Source organism: Falco peregrinus, chromosome 4, assembly GCF_023634155.1.
Source record: "Falco peregrinus isolate bFalPer1 chromosome 4, bFalPer1.pri, whole genome shotgun sequence".
Classification (NCBI taxonomy): Eukaryota; Metazoa; Chordata; class Aves; order Falconiformes; family Falconidae; genus Falco; species Falco peregrinus.
The window spans coordinates 58,100,564-58,106,269 of record NC_073724.1 but is presented as its reverse complement, the minus strand read 5'-3'; positions in this window follow the sequence as shown (position 1 = coordinate 58,106,269).

Sequence of the window (5,706 nt, the reverse complement as noted above, 5' to 3'; positions counted from 1 at the left end):
ACATAGATTCACTAGAGAGTCTTAAAATCAATGAGCAGAAAGCTTTAATAACTTCCCCAACCACTGTTTTCCTCCTTGCATGAAAATGACTCATTAAAAGGACACATCAAATTGCTCTCCATGTCTGTGAAAGCGAACACCAACACAATTGGAGAATTTGCTAAACTGTTACATTGAATGTGATATATAACAAGAGGGCTAGGAAGCTGCTGCATTAACATGTGGGAGATGTTAAGAGAAAAACACAAATGTCGATGTAAGAATGGGGAGAAAATTTGAATTTGCAATTATGCTTTAGATTTTTTAAAACAAATGTTGCAGTTTGTAAAACAGAAAGAAGCCTACTTTGGTGGTTCGTGCTCCCAATTTTCAATATAATTTTAGTGTAAGTGTACAGAATGTTTGGTTTCATGCTTTAGGTTTGTTTAGGTTTTGTTGTAGTATTTTTGCCCTCCGTCCTACACAAAGCGCTCATGACATTCATCTATCTCAGCTGTTGTGGGAAAGAGAACCACATTTTTAGGCCCACACATGGATACAAAGTGAGGCTTGATGTTTAGATTCAGTGATTATAGACTGTTAAATATAGAGATTTCATAGCAAAGAAGTCCTTTAAATGGAGTGTCATATTAATCACAGAAAATAACTTCTAACCATCCTTCTGTAGGCAAACCCTTAATAGGGCCAAGAGTGAGAAAACGAGGCTGTAAAAAGAAGAAAAAAAATCTGCCTTTCTCGCAAAATCACAGAGTCCCAAAATCACAACCATCTTCTTTTTGGTTTTTTCAGCTGCAAAGGGATGTCCCACCATGCTTGGGTTTGGGGCATCGGTGCAAGCATGACAAGCACATCCAGGAATGCCATTACTTGATGGTCCAAGGCTATCAGAGAATGCACATCAAACTGCATGCATGGTGCTTCTCTGTCCTTTAAAAAACTGCCATCCAAATCATCTAGCAGTGGATCAGGCTGAGGTTTCACTTTCTCAAGACAAAAATATGTTTCCCCTTCAAGCATGCAGAATTCATATAAAATAAAGCACTATTTCTTTGAAAGAGCCACAAAGTACCCATATTGCTCCACAAACCAACAGGATGAGTGGACACTGCTCCACAGACTGTGGAAGGAGACTTCTCCAGTCCTTCTTGCCATCTACCCTCTTGGTGACTTTTGTTTCAGGCTTTTTTTTGGTCAAGGAAAGGTGGGAGAGCTTCCAAGGACCTGAAGATAGCTGGAATCGATAGGAAGTCGTGCAAGGGTCTTTCCTCTTGAGAGCATTGAAAGACTGCATTTATGAACATTATTTCACACTCCATGTAAACCTTGTGAAACTCAGTGCAGTTTCTCCTTATTATTATATCTAGCTGAGAGCAGCAGTTGAATCGATGTTTTAGCAGAAAAGGCTGTTTACTCTGATAATTAAGGAGAGTTGAACAGTTAGCCTATCAATAAGAGCTGTGCCAGTCAATTTAATAGAAGACCTAATTTTCATAAGGAATTCAGGTGGAAGTCTCTGCATGCTATTCTGTTTCAGAAAAGAATCTAGTAATAGTGCATTAAAAAAAGGAATTTGTTTGAAGCAAATATTTCATTAATTTGACCCATCTGTGATAACATTTTTCATGACACAATAACACCAGTGAATTTTACTACTTGCCGAGGGAGGCATGTTGCTATCAGAATGCGTCCTGAATGTGTTCAGCTAGTTCGGTTCAAAGGAAACAATGGAGCTTATAGACATGGTAGGCTACCATGCAAATTGGCAAGGTTCCCGTTACAAATATTCCTTCCTTTCAATATCTCTTGCCATCCAAGTCCTACATGATGCATATAATTTAAGCGTTCTCCTTAATGAATCACAAATGAAGAGCAATGTCTACAACAGAATTTCAGAGGCAGTGTGGGTCGGATCCAGTGTTACACTGAGTGAGCATCTCCAGTGGGAGTAGAGGCTCAGATCCATAGTCTCTTGGTGGGAATATGACCACAGAAAGCTTTGGATCTAGCTCAGAGGGTGCACAGCACCTCTCCAGAGGTGTTCAGCTACTAGCAGGATAAAGCCTCAGCTAAGTATGTATAGAACTAGTGGCCTTTATGCAGTTTTTGACATTTCAGGGTAGTCCTGCAGAGCCTGACAAGCTGCGCTTTGTCTGATTAAAGAGCATGGCATGGGACCCTAAATTACTGAAAATAAAATGTGTATTGTTATATATTGCTACTATATGTTTTCTACAGTTTGTATATGAGAAAGTATGATTAAAAGTCGATGAGAGACTGTTTATAAATTTTGATTGCTTCATAATTTTAACTCTGAGCAACATTTTTATCATAATTATAGGCTTTCTTAAAGCATTTATGCAGATTGTTTTATTCAAAAGGGGTTTATTCCATATAAACTCCACTCTTTTATCCCTCCATAAAATCAGTGTGTGAATTCCCAGCAACCACAACTCCACTAGACAGTCATCACATTAGTAGCAGAGATATTTTCAAACAAGGCAACATCCCTCCGATATTCTCAATATTATTTCCTGCTTTCCCATCCCAGTGAGTGTCATGGTGGTAAACAGTAATAATAATCCTTAGCACATTTGTTACCTCTTTATCTCTCTTTAAAAGTATTAGCAAGTTTATACGCATAACTCCTCTGTGATGTTCCTGTGTATTATGGTAGCCAGCGTATCTATGGTTTAGTGGCAGCTCAGGGAGATTAAGTCAGATATCTCACATCTTCAGCTCAAGGAGATTTAAATCCAGGGATTTAGATGCAGAGCTTCTGTTCATTGCAGTGAGAATGTTGTGTCTAAATATCCTGATTCCCTACAAACATTGGTCTAAAAGACTTGCCCAAGGACCTCAGGCTGTTTCTTAGTCGTTGTTAACATTCGGGTTGATAGCACTGTTTCAGTGCTCTTGTGCTCTGCAGCTGGGAGTGAGTCTATGGCTCCCAGTTCAGACCAGCTCATGTCCATAACGCCTATGAGGAGATGGCTCCAAAGCAAACCGTACTCTCTCCTTCCTCCAGGTTTCCTCACAAAGGATATCTCTGTCCCAGCCAAAAGCCCACGATTTTTGCAGAGGGGACAATCAGGGCATCAGGATGCTTGGGTGAAGCTTGAGGCAACAAATTGACAGCACAGTTGGAGCTAACATAACAGAAAAGCAATTTAACCCACTGAGTGAACCAGCAGCAGTCCTGGTAGTACAACTGAGGAGCCCAGCAAAAGTGAATAATTTTCAGTGGAAGAGGAACTGAAAAGTTCAAGTAGTTTCATAGCAGTCACTATATCAGCAAGCTATGCCTCGTTATGGTCTTCTCATCCTAATGACTTCAGAAGGCACTTCGCCAGCACTGGAACATCTATAGAGTTAATAGAACAAAATATATACCCTCTGTTTGTATATACAGCTAGAGTATCAAATGGACAATGTGTTGTCACCTCCTCCAGGAAATACAGATATATAATGTTAAATGTATATAAAACATGTGCGAACATTTTTGCCATTGCAGTAAAAGTTAGACCTTTTGGTACATGTGCTTGGATGCTCAGAAAAACACTGACTTCTTAAAGCCATAACACGTTCTGGTGGACTCATGACAGTGATGACAGCATGTCTAAACACTTCATCAATGAGGAGTGTTAGTTTGCCTGAGTCTCTTTAATAAGCCACAAGACCTGATGCTAAGCCACGCTCCATTTTACAGCGCTACTTTCAACTTTAATGATTTCTTCAGATGACTGGATCACGTTGCAGTGAGACGACCTGATCCCCACTCCATACTTTCTACTCACAAGCCACTTGAAAAACTGATTTGCACCTTGGTCATGGAATATATATTCTGTACTTGAACAGTGTGGTTCAGACTTCAGACCCTATTCAAACAGGGGCCAAATCCAAGACCTAAAAAAAACCACTAAGGAAACAAATTACTATCTGCCGCTCTAAAATGAAATGAATCAAACAGTGTAAACACTGAGCTCTGTGCAGTGATGCAATTAGCTTTCACCTGTAGATTTTTAGAGCTTGCAGCCTTCACGTTCCAGGCCTTGTAGTTTCCCTCTGATTTCACTCCAGTGTGGATCAGGCATAATTCCATCACAGTCACAGGAACTGAGTCCATGGAAGACATGATTTTAGCAATCTTGGTGTTTCCTATCTACAGCACAAACCCCATTTAATCCCTAAACAGTAAAATCATAGTTATCTTTACTTCCACTTCCCATGTTATTTTAGTCATTTTCCAGCTCTATCATTTGAATTTGTGCCATAATATTTCCACCCTGAGAACATACTAATATTGGTGTTTGAGGTATGGGAATAAATAGAAGTTGAGTGCCTGGATTTCTTACGACCCTGAGAGGGTGCAGATCTGTATTTCAGAGCAATTTTAGGACGGTCAGGTTGCTACTGGGCTTAATTTCAAGACTTAATAAAGCTACTACATTTGAGGGAAATATATTTATCTATGTCAATTATGTTTTGACTTCTGAGGTTGGGAACTGTCTCACGGCATGATGCTGAAAAAGCGACAGCTGTGTCTATGCTGGAAAGCAATAGAAGACTTGCACAGGTATGCTGCTAAAAAAGCAATCACATTAGAGGTAACTGCCCATTTTTAGATGGCAAGGGGAGTTTTTCAAGATCTATCAAGGACATCAACAAATATTTTTTCCTTTGTTGGTCAGTTCCTTCTTTGAAAATACGGGTCACGTATTTTCACAGCCTTTCTTTGCAGGCAAATGGGCTGGGTAACAGCTACAGGCATTTTTCTGTGTAAGGGAATTGAATAAAGACTGTCCACAGCTCTGCTCTAGAGCCAGGGACCAGCCGCAGAGCCAGCCTGTGGATTTTAACAAGCTGCTGCACAGCAAAGTTACAGCTGCGATTGACTTCAAACAACTGGGAGGCAATTGTTCCACAGTAAAACCTGATTTCTTCTTCTACGATTTTACCCGATGCTAGGCTGTAGTCGGCGTGGTCAAGGCATGGAAGCAAGCTTACCTGGGGGCTGGTGCTTGTGACCCCAGGAGTCCCCAGTAAACCTCAGCCTGGAGCGCTCCAGGCACCACCGGGGGTTTACGTGTACTAAAATCTGGGGTCTCTGAGGCAGCAACTTTCAGGTCGGTCCCGAAGGCAGTGCGTCTGCAGTGCTGACCCAAGAGCCCTGGCAAGGGCTGGGGGCGGCTCCAAGCCCCTCGGGGAGAGGCCCGTGGTGCTGTCGGCAGCCCCGGAGCCGGGGCCGGGGGGCTGGTGCCCGCCGCCCGCACCCAGGGAGCGGGGGAGCCGCCAGCCGCGCCGGCCGGGGGCCGGGGGCGCTCCCCTCGCCCCCTGTGCGCCGGGCGCCTGGGGCAGGGATGGCCGGAGTGCCAGGCGTGCGTGGCCCTTCTGCAAAAAGAAGGGTTGGAAGCCCCTGCAAGAACAACAAACAAACAAACAAAAACCTGCGAAGAGGAAAAGGCTGTAATCAAGGAGCAGAGAGCTCTGGGGATTCAGGGGGTGGGGGTGGAGACGGGTGCAGGGCAAATGGGACTTAAAGACAGCAGACAGCACTAACTGCATATGATCAATAACCATCCCGTGTGGATTCCTCTACTCATCTAACATCAGCTAGGACCATGCAAATACTGCAACTGAGTACTCGACGAGAAAATCAGCTGAGCGTGTGTTTAAACTATGATTAATTATTAATATGAACAATTCTTT